Source organism: Sarcophilus harrisii, chromosome 5 (assembly GCF_902635505.1).
Source record: "Sarcophilus harrisii chromosome 5, mSarHar1.11, whole genome shotgun sequence".
Taxonomy (NCBI): Eukaryota; Metazoa; Chordata; class Mammalia; order Dasyuromorphia; family Dasyuridae; genus Sarcophilus; species Sarcophilus harrisii.
Genome location: NC_045430.1, coordinates 95,934,240 through 95,956,413, shown reverse-complemented (window position 1 = coordinate 95,956,413; position 22,174 = coordinate 95,934,240). Strand labels below are relative to the sequence as shown.

General features: G+C 37.2%; 1 protein-coding gene across 3 annotated transcripts in view; it reads right to left on the bottom strand.

The window, feature by feature from the left end:
* The window catches only part of SMCO2 (single-pass membrane protein with coiled-coil domains 2), an 86,471-nt gene extending 64,726 nt beyond the window's left edge, over positions 1-21,745 (bottom strand). For 2 of the 3 annotated variants that reach the window (XM_031938058.1, XM_031938059.1), the window contains exon 1: positions 21,370-21,745. The gene's annotated coding sequence lies outside the window, so the exon portion shown is untranslated. The remainder of the gene's footprint in view (positions 1-21,369) is intronic. The other variant, XM_031938060.1, reaches the window with a different exon arrangement.
* Positions 21,746-22,174: the final 429 nt, after the last annotated feature.

Below are 22,174 nucleotides of genomic sequence, written 5' to 3'. Positions count from 1 at the left end.
AGTAAGCTGTAGAACTCAATAATGGAAACTATCCCACCCCTAGCATATCAACCTAATCTCTGTTTCTTTTTTCCATAAAATTAACTTCTTGATTCTGACTCTTTACTAGATTCTCTTTGGAACCTAATTGGTATCAGGATTATCTCCTTGATTCTAACTCTTTGCTAATTCCTTTGGAATTAGCTTGCTGTCAAATCATGTAATATCTTTTTACTTTGGGCTCTTTGCTAAATATCTTTGGAACTTTAGCTCTCCCCAATTAGTGTTAAAATTATAAATAAGTCTTTGCCCTTTAACTTGAAGACTAACTGAATGTATGAATTCTTTCATCAAACCCACAACACCACTCAGGGGGACACTAATCTGGTTGGGGCATCTTTCTCCTCAGCAAAAAAGTACAATGACACATTCAAATTTATACATTATAAATAAATTGAATTTTTATCAGGAGTACAAGACTAGTACAATATTATTTAAATTATAAAGAAATTTAGGTCACATTTAATATATTTAATATTTATATTTATGTAACATAGATATAACATTTGTAATTAAACATTTAAATTTAATAAGAGTACAAAAGTCACATTGATAGACACCGAAAAGGCTTTCAATAAAATACTCCATTGTAATTAAACACTAAAAAAAAAAAAAAAAAAAAGGAAAAATAGATCATTCTTTAATATGATTAAATTACAGTTATATAAAACCAAGAGCCAACATTATATGTAATGGAGATAAATTAAAGGCCTTTCCAAGAACAAAGAAAAGCAAAAATTTTCATTAGCACCACTGATTTAACATACTGGTAGAAATCCCAATTATAAGGTAAGATATGTGTGGATTCAATATCATCCACAAAAACAATCAAAGACTCTCAGAGTAAGAAAAAGCAAAAAAGAGTGTTGGGAGCCACAGTCTCTAAGCTGATTGGCAAAGTCCAGCACTGAGATCAAATGTGCACAGCACTCATACAGGAACAACATTTCCTTCTATGGTTCTCATTAGTGGACTGTTATTTCCTATATTATTTATAATTGGCTTGATTACAGCATTAAACATTATCTAAAAATATCTGGTGACAAGGGGAATTTGGGCAAGTTAACTAGAAATGATTCCACTTGCATATTCTGTCCTAATAAAACTAATCTCTCACTGAGACAAATGATAAAGGAGAGAACACTATGGAAACAATGTCACTATCAGAGAGAATCCAAAGGTCCAGGAAATAATGGTGTTTACCAACTTAGACTCAGAAAAGATCACTATATCTAGGAACCAAAAGATGGTTAAAGTGTAACTAGGAATTGCCCTAAATGTCTATGTATATGGTTTCAAGTCAGAGGAATCAAACAGTCCATAGAACTGACAAAGAAGACATAAGTAAACTAACAAAATTCACTGACATTTAATCTTGTATAACATTTACCTTTCATTATTGGCTTTGCGTAATGTAATCAATAATTAACACTTAAACATAAAAAACTTACTCAAATATTAAATGTCAAATGTAGTAACATATAAAGGTCAATAAGTCAGACACATGTCTGAAGACTATGTTGACCTAAAGAAAAGTATATGATCATGATATAGTATAAAATAAAGCCTGAAGAAGTGGGAGCATCATTTCCATCAGTTCCTCACTCAAATTATCCCACGACTCCTGTCTTCCTTTGACACCAACCCTATTCCTCCTGCTCAACCCCCTGGATCCCCTGCAGAGGCTGGACCCCTGCAAAAGAGATTTATTATGATCTCATGAGAAAAAGCATCTCTCATCTGACAAAGTGTCAGTAAAGGGATGCAAAGCATAAACTGCAAAACACCAAATTAAATAGCCTGAACTCAGAAATTCCCACTCCCTTTCTTTCCTTTCTTTGCTTCCCCCCCCCTTCCATCCCCCCAATCCCCTCCCCATCTTTTCTCCCATTGTTTGGAGAAATGTAGGCTTACATTCTAATCCTGGAAATCTAACCCAGAAACAAAAGAAGTCAATAATAATAAACTCTTAATTTATTTCCCTAGAGAACTGATATACAAGCAGATATAGAATTCAAAACCATCATCACCTTTAAAAGAAGTACTTAAATGCTAATTAAGAAGTGGTGGGAAACAGGAGGGACAACACCTACAACTTTTAGCTATAGCTCCATTTGTTATTATAAAGTCTCAAGTCACAATTAAAGTACAGTTTAAGGCTATACTCCCATAAGAGTGTCTTCACTCAGTTAATTCCTCACAATCCTTCTGCTTTTATTTATTAACCGCTGAAGATCTCTCACACCATTCTTGATACATTTCCTCTACCAGCTTTCTCAGTCTCCAATCCCTCTGGACTTGGCTTGTTGTCCTTTTTCTCCTCTGGAGTTCATCCTTATCAAACTGGACCTCCCTCTCCAGGTTGCTCAGTCTTTACAAATTGGCCTTTTATACCCACAACTCCTATCTGGGGCCATCTATCAACCCAATCATTTGTGTCCCCAGTAATTAGAGTAAAAATGTCACTAAAGTCAGCAACAACAGAAATGCTAAATAGAAATAGATCACAAACTTCCTATACATATTCTCAAGATTCATGTATCTACCCAGTGGGAAGATGGTTTGAATCCATCCATAGTCCACTTCTTGGGAAAGGTATCTGGTCTCTTAGTCCTGAATGTGGTGAGTCCCACCTTTCTCCTTGTTCCTCACAGCAGTGTCTGGCAATAGCAAAGACTTGGAAAAGTCCCTCCCAGGAGGGAAGAAGTTTTTCCCTCTTTCCATGTCCCCAAGCTGAAATTTGTGTACAGGAAACCCTGGTGGTGGAATCTGAGTAATCAGACCTTTATTCTGCAACAAAGTCAAATGTTTTTTTTTTTACCAGAGAACACATATAATTCTTGAGGAATTTGTTTCTACTGTCAAATATGCAGTCCCAGTTTCACCCTTTTTTTCACCAGATAAGGATGTGCAAAGAGGAGTTCATAAGAGGATAATCCAATATCCCTCAGGTAAATCTTTTTTTTTTTTTTTTTTTTGTCATTGCAGTACAAATTTTAATTGCAAATGAATTAAAATTAAATTGACTATTATATGCTTAAATGTATTTTATGCTAAATATAAAATGTTGCCTTCACCTCTTTTTTTTTTTTTTTTTTTTGCATGAAGGTATTGGTTTTCTTTCTGAACAGAACTTCACAAGCAACATTAAGAAATGATAATCTATGGCTAAGAAGACAAGAAAGGATAATGATAAATGTTGGAGGGGATGTGAAAAGACTGGGACACTAATACATTGTAGTGCAATTGTGAACTGATCCAACCATTCTGGAAAGCAATTTGGAACTATGATCAAAGGGCTACCAGACTCTGCATACTTTTTGATCCAGTATTGTCTCTAATGGATTTGTATCCCAAAGAGGTTTTTTTTTTTTTTTTTTTTAATAGCCTTTTATTTACAGGATATATGCATGGGTAACTTTACAGCATTAACAACTGCCAAACCTCTTGTTCCAATTTTTCACCTCTTACCCCCCCCCCCCCCCAGATGGCAGGATGACCAGTAGATGTTAAGTACATTAAAATATAAATTAGATACACAATAAGTATACATGACCAAAACGTTATTTTGCTGTACAAAAAGAATCAGACTCTGAAATATTGTACAATTAGCTTGTGAAGGAAATCAAAAATGCAGGTGGGCATAAATATAGGGATTGGGAATTCAATGTAATGGTTTTTAGTCATCTCCCAGAGTTCTTTCTCTGAGCATAGCTGGTTCAGTTCATTACTGCTCCATTGGAAATGATTTGGTTGATCTCGTTGCTGAGGATGGCCAGGTCCATCAGAACTGGTCATCATATAGTATTGTTGTTGAAGTATATAATGATCTCCTGGTCCTGCTCATTTCACTCAGCATCAGTTCGTGTAAGTCTCTCCAGGCCTTTCTGAAATCATCCTGTTGGTCATTTCTTACAGAACAATAATATTCCATAATATTCATATACCACAATTTATTCAGCCATTCTCCAACTGATGGACATCCATTCAGTTTCCAGTTTCTAGCTACTACAAAGGGCTGCCACAAACATTCGTGCATATACAGGTCCCTTTCCCTTCTTTATAATCTCTTTGGGATATAATCCCAGTAGTAACACTGCTGGATCAAAGGGTATGCACAGTTTGATAACTTTTTGAGCACAGTTCCAAACTACTCTCCAAAATGGTTGGATTCGTTCACAACTCCACCAACAATGCATCAATGTCCCAGTTTTCCCGCATCCCCTCCAACAATCATCATTATTTTTTCCTGTCATCTTAGCCAATCTGACAGGTGTGTAGTGGTATCTTAGAGTTGTCTTAATTTGCATTTCTCTGATTAATAATGACTTGGAGCATCTTTTCATATGACTAGAAATAGTTTCAATTTCTTCATCTGAGAATTGTCTGTTCATATCCTTTGACCATTTTTCAATCCTCAGGTAAATCTGAGGAGGGCCAGAGACAGACATTCTAAAGCTAATTTAGTGAGTTACCTCGATCTCCTGGTTCATTCCTTCCACCTTACTGGAAGAAGGAGGGTACCAAGAAATATGAAACTCTCGGGTAGTATCCAAGGCCTTTGCCAAAGACTAGAGAATCTTACAGGTAAACCTTATAAGTCTGAGTATACTCTTAACCATACCCTGTCTGGGAATAATTTGTTCCAATAATATCTAACTAACAGACGAATAGTAGTTTGGGTCACTGGGAAGGTCCCCCTCCATGAGGTCAGATGATATTTGAGGTGACCAACCAAAGGAGCTCAGTAAAGTCCATCTGTATACTCTGAAAAGGTCTAATTTTCAGAGGCTTTTCTCTTGCTGGTTCCTGGTGCAGGGCAGACCTTATTTATTTGTCTTTTGACATTAGTCCATTAGGTAAAATGCAAGGATATACAGGTCAGGAGATACGAATTGGGTTAAAGAATGCATCAGACAGGTTTTGGACATCCCAATGATTGCCTTGTAGTAAAATTTGCCTTATACTTGCTTTATTCAGCATTCCTGACCATCAGGAAAGTACCCTTTACCGTTACAGTGCTCCTGGGCTCCCAACTCTCAGACTAGTCGTCTCTCCTTTTCTGACAAAGGTGAAGAGACTAGACTTAGGGGAAAAGAGAAGCACAAGACCAACAGGGGATCAGCCCATTCAGGTTCCTTTTTCCCTGACCATCTTGGTTCCTAATCTGCAAATCAATTTCCTCTAGTTTCAAAGGACTGATTCAGGTAGACGCCCATTCACATGTCCAATGGCAATGATCTCAGACAGTAAAAAGTTTTTGACCATATCCCTTTCTTCCAAAATTTTTCTAAACACATGCACCACCCCCCAGACAGTTAGAATCAGCATAAACATTCCTTTCTGAAGAGGGGACCCTGAAATTAAAAATCCTTAAAGGAGAAAATCTCCTTCAACTCTGCCTCAGTGAGGGATGCCGCTCCGCTCCGAGGACAGTTAGTTTCATCCTTGTTATCTGGGTAGGGTCAGCTCAGTTCTGAAGCTCATTGAATTCAATTGAAATTCCAGCTCAAACTGAAATCCAGCTATGAGCCAACTTGGGACTCCACCCACGAGTTCCCTTCAGCCCAAGCTCCCATTATAAAAAAGCCAAACTAAAACCCTCTCTTTGCAGAGGTTCCAAACCTGCCAGCTATGCTATGCCACACTATGCCAAGGGCCTCTGACCACTGGAATATTCTTTCCAGTGCCATCCTCTTTTTATCCTCACCTATTTCCCTAACCAAACTTTATACCTCTCTGTCAGGATTTCTAACCTTACTTCCAATCCCCATAATAAACCTCTTTTATCAATCTAGGTTTTTGGATCTGTAAATTTCTTTACAGAGAACCTCTTGTGCCACCAGAAGGGAGTCCCCAAAACTCCCTACCCTTGTGCTGACTCCCAAGGGGTTGCAGGGGAGCCAGACCTTTCCATTGGTTCCCTGAACCCCAAACCTGCCACTAGACCTTATCATTTAACTCCCTGACCACCAGAAACCCTAATCTCATTTTGGTTCCCTAAATCTAAACCTTATCACTTTCCTTCCTTTTCCAAAAACTTCAGGGCTTGATAGAGTATAGAAAGTTTATTCCCCTTATTAATTAGGTACCCCAAGTATCTTACTTCCTTCTTTCCACAAACTGTAGCTTTCCTTTTGAGATTCTGAGCCCCTCTCTCCCTAGGTAGTTTAGCAATTTAATTAGGCCTCACTGATGGCCTCTTTTTTTGTCAACAGCCTCTTTGTACTAGGAGGAGGAAGGGGGGACTTTAAATTTCCCCAAAATAGTTTCTAGTACTTGCTCAGATTAGGGGATTCTGTATATCCTTGGGTACACCACCACCAATACTGCTGTTTTATTCCAAGATCTGAGTCTTCCCATTCAAAGGCAAAGATATCCCTGCTTTCACAATCTGGCAGGCAAATCCAGAAGCCATTTTTTAAATCTACAACACTAAACCACTTACTGATTTCAAAAATCTTTCCCCTTATTGTATATAGATCTGCTACTTCTAGATGAGAAAGAAGAACTATTTTATTAGTTTCTCTCGAATCCTGCACCAATCAATCTAGAGGATCCGTCTCCTTTCTTGACTGGTAGTATTGAGGTATTAAAAGTAGACACGCAGGGTTCTAGTAATTCATCCATTACTAATACTTGGATTACTGATTGTAGTCCTCTTTTTCTCTTCAAAGGAATGGGATATTGTCTAACCTTAACCACCATCTAAATTTTATGGGGTTTATATTTACTTGGCCTCTATTATAGGCCTCTGATTTTATTTTCTTCCTTTCTTAATAATATTCTTCTAATTCAGATCTATAATCTGAGTGCTTGTGGTATCAATTTGGCTAGACCGTTTGGCAACACACACCTCTGGACCTTGCAGTAATTTTCCCAAAGTCACCCCAGCATATTCCAAAACCTCAGTAAAAGGTACAATAAAATTCCCAAATTAAGAGAGTTTCTTTGGATAACCTGAATCCCTTGGAGCAATTGAGTTATAAAGGATCTAATAACCTTGATATCTATCAAGAAAACTAATTTCTCTTTGTCTGGTTCCACCTTTAAATTTATCAAGGGCTCTGGGTGCGTTCTTTCTTTCTTTTCTTTAAGTTTGCTGAGGCAATTGGGGTTAAGTGACTTGCTAGGTGCCCCCATGGGTGCGTTCTTTCAATAAGCCTCTGACACCCCTTTTTTCTATGAGGGAGTAGATGTTTTGTTCTCTCTTCCCCCATGGGAAATCCTTTTTCATATGCCCTTCTGACGAGGGAACCCCAAAACTTTCTCTCACTTTCTCTCTCCGACTTTGGGGAGAATGCTTGAGAAATTCCCTCAGAGAAGCTCTCTCCTGAGAGACCCACCCCAGGGAATCAAGATAAAGTGGTTTCATTCTGTTTTCTTGGTGGGACTAATTGAGTCTAGGACCACTCCTACATAGCCAGAGCTGGAGATCTAAATATAGACATCTATTGAGTTGGAGATTAGTCCAGGGAAACACATTCAATTGTAAGATTCTCTATTCTGATTTCAACTCAAACTGCTCCCAGCCCCCATCAAGAACTACCCATATAACAAGCTTCCTTCAGCCCAATTCCTTGCAGAGGGGCAAAAAGCAGGAATCAGCCAGGCCAAGGGACTTCCCTTGGCATAGCTACCTGTGAGGAACTCTCTGCCCAATGAAAAGACATTCTTTTTTCAGAGTAAACCTCTCTTTGTCTCTCTCACACATTTCCCTAACAGGACCTTACCCCTCTCTTTACCTCTCCATTATTATTTCTCTGCCAGGCTAGATCTTTACTTCTCTGTCAGGACCTTGACACTAAGGAAGTCAGCCTCCTAGCAAAAAGCTGACTTCCCAGTGCCAATAAACTTCTTTTGCCAGTCTAACTTTTCAGGTTCATAAATTCACTTATGAAGGACCTGTGCTGACCAGAAGGGATTCCCAGAGTTTTGGGAACCTTATAATTTTTGGCTCCCTGACCGGGAATCGAGGGGAGCCAAACCTCATCACTTCCAGTCAACAATTTAAACAAGTTAGCAAGCTAGTCTTTGTGGGGAGGGGATCATTTTCTTGAACCTTTAATATTTGCTTAAGCTTTCTCTGGAGAAGGCCAAAAGGAGAGGAAATAGTTAATGGTTTTAAATCAATTGAGCTCTATTCTTCAGATCCTCCTTGGGATGGTATTGAATAGGGGAGTTCTGGAGCAGAAGCCTTAGGAATGATGGCTAGCTGGGTGGCATAGGGAGGAGGCAGTGTTGAGAGGAGGTTCCACGAATAAAATTTCTCTGGCACTTTCCTCTTTCAGAACAGATTGTCCCACAGTCAGCAATCACCAGGCTGAATATTCACTTTCCCCAGAATTAATAGGCTCCTTTGAATTTACATACTGATTCAATTTTTGGCACAGCCAAATCTCAAAAGATCCATTCCTTGGCCAGAAGACATTTCCTCCAAGTGGGGCACCTGCCCAAATAAAACAACAGTATTCATTTTCTTTTTGTCCTTCCCTGTACATGTTGATATTTTCTCCCAGTTCTTAAGCATATCATCCAGAGGGGTATCTTACAGTATACTATACAGGTTCTTAGAGCCAGCTACTTTAGATTGTTCCTTTTCCATGATTCACAGTATCTTATCCTCTCTAATGGAAGACTCACCTGATCTTACCAAAAGAAAATAGGAAAATCCTTTTGAACTCAACCACCTAGGATTTTCTCCAATATCAAAGAAAAATGGGAGTCTTAACTACCTAAATTCTCCTAATCTCAATTCCAGTCACCCAGATACCTTACCAGTTTTTGGCTCTACCTGGGTTACACAACTGATTTCAAACTTTTCTCAGCTGGTTTATCTCATGGATCTAATTAATCTCTACCTTTGCTAGCCCACTTTTGTTTTTAGTTTCTCTGATGTCTCTTCTGGGGTTTACACGATTGGAGCAGGAGTTCCTGAACTGAGCCCAAGGGCCAATGGAGAATTCTCTGGAAGCCGTCTGCCCCAAAATTGTGTACAGAAGACACCCTCACACACAGGAAATATCCTGCATGGAACAGTATCATCCATAAAAATAATCAGAGACTCTCAGAGGAAGAAAAAAAAATTTATTATCTTGTGAGAAAAGGCATCTCCTATTTGATAAAGTGTTTGTCAGTAAGGAGTGCAAAGAATAAATTGTAAATCACCAAGAAGCACCTGAAGTCCCCACCTTCCCAGGCTGACCTTTATTCCCATTGTTTGGGAAGAGTCCAGATTTACATTCTAATCCTGGAAATCTAACCCAGAAACAAAAGAATAGAAGTCAATAATAATAAGCTCTTAATTTAAATTTTCCTAGAGAACTGATATACTAGCAGATAAAGAATTCAAAGTGATCATCTTTTAAAGAATTACTTAAATGCTAATAAAAAAGTGTTGGGAAATAGGAAGGGCAACATCTGCAACTTTTGATGATAGCTACATTTGTTATTATAAAGTTTCAAGTCACAAAGTATAGTTTAAGGCTGTATTCTTTTGAGAGTGTCTTCAGTTAAATTAATTTCTCACAGATAAAAAATTGACAGAATAATCACAGGTAGAGAAGAAATAAAATTATTTCTTTTTGTAGATCCCCACTCTTGCCTACATAGTAAATCTTATAATCAAATTTAAAAATTAATTGAAACTATTAATAACTTCAGCAAAGTAGAAGAGCAAAAAATAAATCCGCACAAATCAACAGCCTTTCCATATATTGCCAAAACAGAGAAACAAGAAGCAAAAAGAGAAATTCCATTCAAATTAATTATAGAATGTATAAATTTAGGAGTTTACCTATTCAGGCCTATACAAGAACTACTACAATTTTGTAGTTGAATATAACTGTAAAACAATTTACAGAAATGCTTAAATAAATGGAGAACCATTGTCAACCCATTCTCAGAAAAAGAAATTGAATAAACCATAAACTTCCTCCAAAACAAAATAGGTTATGCCAACATAATAAAAAATTGAATGGGGATTTAGTTTCCAGAGTTATGAAAATTAAATTGAAGAAAGGAAACAAATTAGAAATTTTAAACCTAAGAAATAGGAGCCTGGGACCCACCAGGACATCAAAGAATGTAGTGGGGGTGGGGGGTGGGGGGTGGAGGGAAGGTTTTAGATTTGAATAGGAGCCCTCTGGACTTTGCTTCTTCAGGTTATCTTACTCCTTAAGAATGTAAGTTGCATTCTATAACTTCTGTAACATTCAATTAATGGGGAAATCAGGGGAAAAATGTATGCTTCAAGATGGGAAATAAAATGTGACTTTTGCAATTTCAAAAAAATGTAGACACTTATTCATGCAAGAATATAAAATAAAATCTTTCCTGTGTTCATCAGTGAGTTGGAAGTTCTTAGTAAGATTTTGTTTCTTAGACTACCGAAATTAATTTGCTTAATGCCATACTAATCAATTTAACAAAAAATACTTCATAGAGCTAGAAAAAAGAATAATACAATCATTCTGGAGAAATGAAAGATCAAATATCTTAAGGGAAATAGTGAAAATAAGTAAGAAGAAAGCTCTAGTTATCAAAACTATTTGATACTATCTAAAAAATGATCAATTATTAGAAGAGATTAGTTATACATCATAGAGAAGCATAAAAACAAATTAAGACAAAGTAGGATGAATGTGAAGATTGCAATCACTAGAATAAAGGGTCACAATTTGACAAGAATTACCTAGGACATTGCTAAGCAGCTTGGCAGAAATTAGGGATAAATGAACAAGCTTCTAATGGGTACATGGTCTAGACATAGAAGTTCACATCATAAACAAATTAGAGGTGCAAAAAAGAAAATGACTTTTACAATTATGGTCAGGAAAAAAGTTTAAACAAGGGATAGAAAGGATTGCAGAAAATTAAAACAACTCTTAAGGTACCACACCTCACTTGTCAGGTTTGGCTAAAATGACAGGAAACAATGATGAACTGTTGGAGAGATGTGAGAAAACTGGGATCCGAATGTGCTGTAGGTGGAGTTGTGAACTGATCCAGCCATTTGGAAGAGCAATTTGAAACTATATCCAAAGAACTATAAAACTGTGCATATCATTTGATCCAGCAGTGTAATGTTTGGGCTAGTTTTCCGTCATTGTCAGACCCAGAATCAGTCTGACCCTGTCTCCTCCAGCAGGCTGACAGTCTCAACCAGTCTCCCTGTGAGTCTGACTTTGTCCCCAGTTTAAATACCTTATTACAATTACATCATTACAATATACTGAGTATGTGTGAATTAGAGAACCATTACATCACCATGCAAAGTACAAAGTACTAAGTACTATGTATACTAGAGAACCATTATCTCATCAGTTCCACTGAGTTAACACTTTCTTTCAAGTATACTTCTCCAGAGTTCGGTTCTACATCTCCTGTTTTGTTTTTGTTTTTGTTTTTGTTTTTGTTTTTGTTTTAGAACACAGGTGGTCATGCCCTCAGGGAGGAAGGTGAAAACACCAAAAAAGAAGTAATCATCCCCTCTTTGACTTCTCAGGGAGGTAAGAACATCAAACCAGATATTGTTAGCAGGTTTCAACCCTCTGGGCTGAAGGGGTCTTACTTGAAACAGGTATCCATAAATCCATCAGCAGTGGAGGTATTTCACAAGCACATAGTAATATAACACAGGCTAGTAGTGATGTAACAAACAACATAAATCAACATGAGAAATTATACATGTCCATAAGTCCTAGAGATAGTCCAAAACTAATCTATTGTCCATTACTTCATGTGTCAGGGAATCCAATGATTCCTGCAAACTTTGAAGTCCTGCAATACAATAGATGAGACATCTGATTCCTTCTCTATCTGTAGAGATACAAGCAAACTCTTCCCCCCAAGTTAGCCTATTTGGTCCCTTCTATTCACCACTTTCTGGATCTCTTCATATCACCTGGCGATTATACAAAGATAGTGGAGCTGCTCACACTGGACACTGACCTTCCAGTGGATTATATAAAAAAAAATGCGCGCTGGAGCCAGTGCATCTTTATCAAAAATAAAAAAAATTATAGTATAAAGTGCTAAATTTAAAAGTTCTCTAGGGTTACCTGTGGCTTCCCCTTTTGTTTTTGGAGGAGCATTTTGATGTCTGTTTCTCCTCTCTACTATTTCCTGTCCTTGAGGATTAAAAGGTATGCCAGTGTTGTGTAAATCTGATATTGTGTACAAAAGTGTGAAAATGTTTAAAAGTATGTGCGGGTCCATTATCTGTTTTTATTTCTTGTGGCACTCCCATGATTGCAAAAGCTTGTGTAAGGAATTCAGTGACCACTTGAACTTTTTCTTTTGCTGCTAGTATTGCAAAAGTAAATCCTGAAAAGGTGTCTGCTACAACATGGATAAAAGACAGACAACCAAAAGATTTTTAATGCGTCACATCCATCTGCCAATTATGTAATAGCCAGGTTATCTTTAATGGAGACTTGTGTGTAAAATTTGGAGTTGTAGCCTGTAATGGACTGAGGCTTGAGTTGATGCACTGAGGTCCCAAGCACATGAGGCTAAATAGTAATTGGACCATACTCTATTAATATACATGATTGGATAAAAAATGGCCCCTGTCCACTCTCTGTGAAAGTCCTGATGTGTTGTATAGGAAATAACTATTTTGGTGGGTGGAGGCAGAGAGAGAGACAGGAAGAGAAGCTGGGAGAGATTGGGCCTGGGTTCCATACTCCTAGCTGCTGGTTGTGTGGCTGCTGGTCTAGCTAGCTTCTTGACTCAGCTACACACATTGCTATTGCCCATTCTCTTCCACCTCTGATCTTTCTTCACTGAGAATAAAGACTGACAATTTTCCCCTAACCTGAATTCCTGACTCCTGCTGATTTTAAAATACGTGGTCTTCACAGTGGCCAATAAAATTTGCCACTCTGGGATGGTTTCACAGCATACATTAATTTGTGCATTGGTATAAAAGGTGTGTATCTTGTCAGGTCTTATCCCAGATAATTGTAATACTTGCTTAATGACCTTTTAATAAAATTCTAGCCACAAGCAGTAAGGTAAGGAGTAAGGCCTTGGTCTGATTGTGCTGGGAGTGCTCTATCACACTGTGTCCTTGATGAAGGACTGCTGTGGGTGCCTCTTTTATAGCAAAAACTGATATTTCCAAGAGTTTTTGAGTAACTTTTAATCACATTGGATAAAGCCAGTTCAACTTCTCTCAAAGTCTCTTGAGCTTCTTTTGTAAGCTGGCGTGGAGAGTTCAAAGCAGTGTCTCCCCTTAAAATATCATATAATGGTTGTAATTGATGGGTAGTTAAGCCTAACACTGGATGCATCCATTGGCTATCTCCTATCAATTTCTAAAAGTCATTTAAGGTGTTCAACTTCTCTGTTCTTAAAGAAAGTTTTTGTACTTTTGCACTTTAGGATATACTTCATATCCTAAATATTGAAAAGGAGCATGTCTTTGAACTTTTTTCTGGAGCTATGTGCAATTTTTAGTATCTTAGTGTTTCTATGGTCTTTTGTAGACATACTTCTAACATTTGTTCCTCATCCATGTAATGTAACAACCTAACTTTTGGAAAAGCTTTTCTTACTGGAGTAAGAGCAGCAGCCACATACATTTGACACATAGTAGGGCTATTTTTCATGTTCATTCATATCTTTTATAAGGCTCAGCTAAATTAATGCTGGACACTGAAAAGGCAAATCTTTTCATATCCTCCTTACCTAGAGGGATAGAATAGATACAATTCTATCCAGAGGGATAGAATAGAAACAATCCTTAATGTCTATAACCCAAAGAAACCAATTGATAGGAGATGGAAGTCCAGGCTGAAGAGTTCTCATAGTTTCCATCTGTTCATTTACTTTTCTTAAATCGGTCAACATTTTCCATTTTCCAGATTTCTTTCTTTCTTTCTTTTTTTTTTTTTTTTTTACAACAAATACAGGGGAATTCCAAGGTTAGAGAAGGTTGTGCGTGTCCTTGGTCAAGTCACTCCTGTTCTATATCTAATAAGGCTTGAATTTTATCACTAACTAAAGGCCACTGTTCTACCCACACTGGTATATCAGTTTTCCATTGAAAAAGAACAGGTGAGAGTGCAGGCAGGCCTTCAACAGCAGCCCTGCCTAAAAAGCCAAAGTACTCAATTGTAATCCTAACTGTTGTAAGATGTCTCTTCCCCATAGATTGATGGGGATTTTTTCAAGTATGAAAGGAATAAAAGCTCCTGTTTCACCTTCAAATATCCACCTCAAAGGGGTTGCACTAACTCCAGCTGCTATTGATCCTCCTACACCAGACATGTAGGTGTCTGCCTTAATCTTTGGCCAGTGACTGGGCCAGTTGGCACCTCTAATGACCGTATGATCTGTACCTGTGTCTACCGATCCTGTCCTATGCCATTTACATAGATAGTGAATATTGGATGGTCAGCTGTAACAGCTGCAATCCAGAATATTCCTGGATTCTGTTATTGGGAGTTAAAATCTGGGCAAATTGCCTATTAGGAGTATGTATCAGTAAACCTGATGCTATTATTACTGCTTCTGGTTGATAAGTCACACATTGTCTATCTGTATTAATGACTGGGATATTAGCTACTGGGATATTAGTTTTGAAAGCACTCTCAGGAGGTGAAATGGTCAAGCCTACTGTGCCTGGAGGCAAAGGATCCATAAGCTGAACAGGGACAGATTTCACCTCTCCAGGGGATATCTCAGAAGTCCCAGCTGCACACAACTCTATTCTCCTCAATTGTAATCCCTTTCTCCCATCAGGGGCTGATTGATCATGTTTGAGTACTGAACTTCTAAAGACTCTCTGGGTGTAACATTGACTGCCATCATGCCCCAAGTGTTTTTGCCTGGGGCCCTGGAGCTGGGCCCCACTTCCCATTTCTATGAGTCATTCTACATTCTGATGCCCAGTGGAAGCTTCTGCTGCATTTTGGACATAGGGTTTTGGATCTTGTTTTCCCACCCTGTCTTCTCTGCCAACATTGAGTTTTCAGATGCCCTAGTTTACCACATTGAAAGCATTGATGAGTCTCTCTGGAAGTCCTTTGGAAGACCCTGTCTTCCCATGTTCAGATCTTGGGAAGTCTGCATCATAGCCTGGCTATAAAAGATATTTGTGCTCACTGTGGCACAGCATCTTATCATCTCCTTTAAAGGAGCATCCTTGTGTAGTCCTAGAATAATTCTTCTACGAACCTCATTAGCATTTTCTCTAGCAAGTTGTCTTATCACAATTTTTGTTGTTATATTTTCACCAATAGTTCATATGACAGCCGTCTGCAGACATCCCACGAAATCAGCAAAGGGTTCATTTGGACCTTGGGCTGTTTTCATGAAAGCTTCCCCTTTATCTTGTCATCCTGAAAGGGTGCCCCATGCTTTGATAGCAGCAGCAGCATAAAGACCTGAACCTGCTAGTTGATCAAAGGTGACTGGTATATTAACTCCAGGTTGCCTATTTCATTGAGCTTATATTTTACAGAGTTCACTATACTCAGAAAGCCACAACATGTTTTGTTCAGGTTCTAAACATGCCCTTGCTATAATTTCCAATCATTAGGAGTTAAAACTTCAAAAGCCAAATTCTCTAATAATATCTTAATATAAGATGATGTAGACCCATAAATAATGCAAGCATTTTTCAGATCTTTGATAATTTACAAATTAAACAGAATGTATTTTCTTTTTTCTTGACCTGAAGAGTCAAACTCTTCAATCACAGGGTATGCTTCTATTTTTAAATCAGATATATCCTGTCCTTCATTTTTAGCTTTAATTAATGCCTTTTGTAATCGTGTCATAGGGGGTGGACAAAGCTGCTGTATGAGTGGTGCTGACTGAGAAGCACCACACTCCTCAGTTTCATCAGCACTGTAGTTAACTCCTTTCTTGTCCAATTCTTCATGCTTTTAAGCTTGCTTTGTCAGTACCATCCTCCTCCTGATCTTTCTCCTTTTTCCTTATTTTAAAACTTGTGGGATTCCTTAAAGCCAATTATATTATATTATACATAAAGAATGTTTCTTGAGGAATTGAATCAAGATCCATAGTCATAATGTTCAATTAGTTGCTCTCCCATTAGTTCCCACATATTTGGCTCTAATTTTTCTTCTTTAGAAATCCAAGGAGATGTGCACTCTAATATATTTAAGAGTCCAGTGATCTGCTTCCAATTTACCAACAAACCTTGCTTCTTTATTAATCTAACTATGCATTCTGCATATTTCCCTTGGGGTGAGGGCGACTGTTTTCTTAGTATATGCGCCACTTCATCTAAAAAATGAAAGTGACTAGTTTAACCCTTGCCAAAGTTTCCTGCTTGTCTTTTTTTATACTCGTCCAATTTCTGGGTCATGGGCACTTCTCCACTGAGTCACGATCATATTAGTTGAACTGTTGAGTGTAGGTCTTTACGTCCATGTTTGGGCACCAAAATGTAATGTTTGGGCTAGCTTTCTGTCATAGTCAGTCCCAGTCTCAGTCTGACCCAATCTCCTCCAGTAGTCTGGCAGGCTGACAGGCTCAACTAGTCTCCCTGTGAGTCTGACTTTGTCCCCCCTTTGTAAATGTCCTATTACAATTACATCATTACAGTATATTGAGTATGTGTGCACTAGAAAACCATTACACATCACCATGCTAAATACTAAGTATATGTATACTAGAGAACCATTATATCATTAATTTCGTTGAGTTAACACCTTGTTTTCAAGTAACTTCTCCAAAGTTCTGGCTCTGTATACAGCAATATCACTACTGGATCTCTATCCCAGAGATATCAGCAAAAAGAATACAGGATTTACATGTGTAAAATTGTTTGCAGCAGCTTGTCAGTAGTGGCAAGGAATTGCAAAATGAGTCGATGCCCATCAATTAGAGAATGGCTGGATTGATTATGGTATATGAATGTAATGGAACATTATTCTATAGGAAATAATGAGCAGGCTAATTTCAAAAAAGCCTGGAAAGACATCAATTGATGCTGAGTGAAGTGAACAAATCCAAGAGAACAATGTACAAAGTAACAGCAGGATTATGTGATGATCAGCTATGATAGATTTAGCTCTTCTCAGTAATACATTGATCCAACACAATTTCAAAATGATGGAAGTGCCTTCGTGATAGAAAATTCCATCAAGAGAGAACTATGAGATCAAATGCTGATCAAAGCATACCATTTTCACTTGATTTTTTGTTTGCTTTTTCTTTCTTACGGTTTTTCCCTTTTGTTCTGATTTTTCTTTCACAAAATGACTTTGTATATGTATAACCTATATCAGATTGTTTGCTGTCTTGGTGGGGGGGAGTAAGAAAAAGAGGGAAAAAAAATTTGGAACTTGAAATCTTACAAAAATGAATGCTGAAACCTATTTTTACAAGTAATTAGAAAAATAAAATACTATTGAAAATTTTTAAAGGGTTACTGTAGATAAAATGAGCAATTTTATTACATAAAAATGAAAAGATTTTGGACAAACAAAATTAATGCAATTAAAATAATAAGAAAAAAAATTTGACTTAACAAAAATCTTTTCTCCCATTCCCTAATAGGGGAATGATCAGAAGATGTAAATGATCAAAATATATGAATTATTTCCAGAAAAAAAAGAAACCTGAGCAATCAACATAAAAAAGTGATCCAAAATTTGAAAAATTAAGAGTGATGCAAAACATCTTTAATGTTTTATCTCACAATAATCAAATAGACAAATATCACCCAAAAAAAGAAAAATAACAATTGTTGGAGTTGCTGAGGAGAAAATAGGCACACAACTAAAATGTAAGGTGGAGTTTTATAGGTCCCAGCCATTTCTGAAAGCAAGTGGCCTCAAAGTTATTACATTATATTTTATTTAATATATTGATATATCCAGGGCCAATGCTTCAACAAATATTTTTAAAATGAATTTAAAAATCCATAAATTTTTAAAAATATATATAAGCTCTTTTTGTTCTTAACTAAGAAATGGCCATGAAGGAGGCAGCATTAATTGGGGAATAACAAAAAATTGTGGCACATGGATACAATGGAATAGTATAATTGATGAATAGGGAAGTTTTTAGATGAAGACCTGATACATAACCTGATGCAGGTTGGAGTGAGCAGAACTTAAAGAAAGTTTATGTAAAGTTTACATTTATGTAATGAATTTTTTCATTTATGTAAGAAAAATTTATGTAATGAAACAACATTAAAAAGATAAAAGACTTCAAGAATTCTGATCAATGTAATGGGCAGCCATTACTCCAGAGGAGTTATTTAAATAGACATTTTCAAACATGGTAAATGCATAGATTTCTTTTTGCTTGAATGTTGGATTGGATCATAGATTTATCTTCTCCAAATGAAACATTTACATTCACCAAAAGCAGTGGCCCCAAGGTAAGACCTTTGAGGTTCTGCCTCACATCTGTCACACTGGCAAAATTGACCCCACAAAAAGGGGAAATAACAGTGAGAAGGGGTATGTCAGAATAAGGATACCAATATACTACTGGCAGAATTTTAAATTAGTTCAATCATTCTGGAAAGCAATTTGGAACTAAGCCCAAAATATTACTAAACTCTGAATACCTTTTGTTGACTTACTTTTGAAATTCCACTACCAGGCTTATACTGTCTCCCAATCTCCCACACCTGAAATCAAAGATCTTTTTTCCAGAAAAGCAAAGGGCTCATGTATACAAATAAGTTTATACTAGCAAGCTTTATTGCAATTAAGAATAGGAAACAAAATGGGTATTCGTCAACTGAAGAATGGATGAACAAATTGCAATATGTGAATGTAATGGAATATTATTGTGAAAGGAATTGATTTAGAGAAACCTGAGATGACTTGTATGACCAGATGCAATGACTTTATCAGATCAGGAAAATAATTTATATAATGGCCAAAAGAATAAAAGAATACAGTGATGTGCTTTGAGGACCAAAATGATATGGGTATAGAAGACACCAAGCGATGGTAGGCACCAAAAGCTGGAGTTCAGTCATATGAAGAATTCACATTGGCCATTCTCTTTGGCAAAAAATAGATTTATTTAGAGGAATGAGTTACAGACAAAATGAAGGGATACAGTAGAAAATAGAAGGGATACAATTACTATCAGGAATGGTAAATATGAAATAAGAATTAGGAGAGTATAGAAGGGGGTTTTAAAAGTTAATAATGGAAAGGAAATTCCTTAGTGGAACTTGCCATTTGCCAGGAGAAAGAAAACATTCCATGAGGTTAGAGCATGCCCTTAGCTGGCAGGCTAAATCCTTTTAAAAACATTTTAAAATTATTTTTTATTATTACAGCTTTTTATTTACAAGATATATGCATGGATAATTTTTCAGCATTGACCGTTGCAAAACCTTCTGTTCCAACTTTTCCCCTCCTTTCCCCCATCCCCTCCCCAACATGGCAGGTAGATCAATACATGTTAAATATGTTAAAGTATAGGTTAAATACAATATATGTATACATATCCATACAGTTATTTTGCTGCACAAGAAGAATCGGACTTTGAAATAATGTAAAATTAACCTGAGAAGTAAATAAAAAATGCAAACAGACAAAATTGGATTTTTGGGGGGAAATGGAGGGATTGGAAATGCTATGTAGTGGTTCATACTCATTTCCTAGTGTTCTTTTCCTGGGTATAGCTGGTTCTATTCATTATTAAACAAACGGAACTGATTTGGTTCACCTCTTTGTGGAAGAGAGCCATGTCCATCAGAATTGATCATCACATAGTATTGTTGAAAGTATATAATGATCTCCTGGTCCTGCTCATTTCACTCAGCATCAATTCATATAAGTCTCTCTAGGCCTTTCTGAAATCCTCCTGTTGGTCATTTCTTACAGAACAATAATATTCCATAATATTCATATACCACAAGTTATTCAGCCATTCTCCAATTGATGGGCATCCATTCATTTTCCAGTTTCTAGCCACTACCAAAAGGGCTGCCACAAACATTTTGGCACATACAGCTATTTCCTTTTCCCTTTTTTAGTATCTCTTTGGGATATAAGCCCAGTAGTAACACTGCTGGATCAAAGGGTATGCACAGTTTGATAACTTTTGCTTTCCAGAATGGCTGGATGTATTCACAATTCCACCAACAATGTATCAATGTCCCAGTTTTCCCACATCCCCTCCAACAATTAGCATTATCTTTTCCTGTTATCCTAATCAATCTGACAGGTATGTAGTGGTATCTTAGAGTTGTCTTAATTTGCATTTCTCTGATTAATAATGACTTGGAGCATCTTTTCATATGGCTAGAAATAGTTTCAATTTCTTCATCTGAAAATTGTCTGTTCATATCCTTTGACCATTTATCAGTTGGAGAATGGCTTGATTTCTTGTAGAGTCAATTCTCTATATATTTTGGAAATGAGGCCTTTATCGGAACTTTTGACTATAAAACTGTTTTCCCAGTAATCTTGTCTGCATTAGTTTTGTTTGTACAAAAGCTTTTCAATTTGATATAATCAAAATTTTCTATTTTGTCATCAATAATGATCTCTAGTTCTTTGGTCACAAATTCTTTCCTCCTCCACAGGTCTAAGAAGTAAACTATCCTATGTTCTTCTAATTAATTTATAATCTCATTCTTTATGCATAGATAATGAACCCATTTTGACCTTATCTTGGTTTACAATGTTAAGTGTGGGTCGATGCCTAGTTTCTGGCAGGCTAAATCCTAAAAGGAAGATGGTACCCCAAAGAGCTAGCTAGCTAAGGAGGCAGAAGTGGGGTCAGATAGCATAGTGGAATTAGGAGAAATATCATATGGCATGGGAGAAGGAAAGGGGACAGACACCACAAGGCAGAGTACCTTGGTGGACTGACCTAAAGGAGGGAGCAGCCATGGGAATGGCCCACAAGTAGATTTTATAGAGAAAATTTAATCTCAGGGATATGACTGGGATTTCTGGCAGGAAATGGTAAAATGAGGCTGCCTGTGACCCTTACGGAGGGTAAGTCTTAGATTTCAGATTGGATGACCTCCCCAGAAAATGAGACTATTGAGTTACAATGTAAATATCCCTGAGATTAAATGTTCTCTATAAAATCTATTTGTGGGCCATTCCCATGGCTGCTCCCTCCTTTAGGTCAGTCCACCAAGGTACTCTGCCTTGTGGTGTCTGTCCCCTTTCCTTCTCCCGTGCCATATGATATTTCTCCTAATTCCACTATGCTTTCTGACCCCACTTCTGCCTCCTTAGCTAGCTAGCTCTTTGGGGTACCAGGGATATTTAAAAATGACAAAATCACAGCTGTATAATGTTTTGGTCAAAAGTAGAATAGTTATTTTAAAATATAAATGACTATCATACTTACATTTTGGGGGGAATTCACTTTAGTCCAGAGCACCTAATAATTGCAGTTTCAAGATCAGCTTGCTGGCCAAAATAGGAGGATAGTAACCACTAAGTGATGAACTAAATTATATTCAGGGATTTGTTGTAACCAATCAACAATCAGAAGTAGTTTGTCACAATAGACAGGGTGGGGCAGAGCAGCCAATCTCTAAACCAGAAATACACTATCACATTCTGTGGAGGATAAACATCTCTTATCACAAAGACATTCCAGAGGATGTGGTAAATTTCTGCTTGAAATCTGTTAAATCTGGGAAATTTTTTTGCTGCTAGTTCACATTGTTTCCAACAGTAGAAGCACAAATAGAGCCATTTATTTTCCCCGCAAATCTGGGAAAGCAAGTTTGTGGCTGCTTTGCCACACTCAACATTCTAATTGGAACACTGAGGTCAGTCAACCATCTAATCTTTTCTAATAAGGTTCTATCAATTCAACAATCCTTCCCTACCATTTACTTGCCTCCAACCTTTCCTGTCACCTTTCTGCTTCCTTCATTGTTATCATCCATACCAAGGGATCTTAGTGTAACAACTTTTATTCTATTATTTCTTCCCATACACTGTTTAATCCATTTAGCTCCCCCCCCCCCCCCCAGCTCTTTCTGTTGTGGGTTTATTTCCCTACACTTTCACATTATTTTCTTTCATCTGTTTCCTTCAAAAGGGTCTGCCCTTTTTCCATTTACTACCTACCAAACTTATAAAGTCATTGTGAAGACTTCATTAACAAATACCTGTGAAACCTGGACAACAAACCAGTTCCA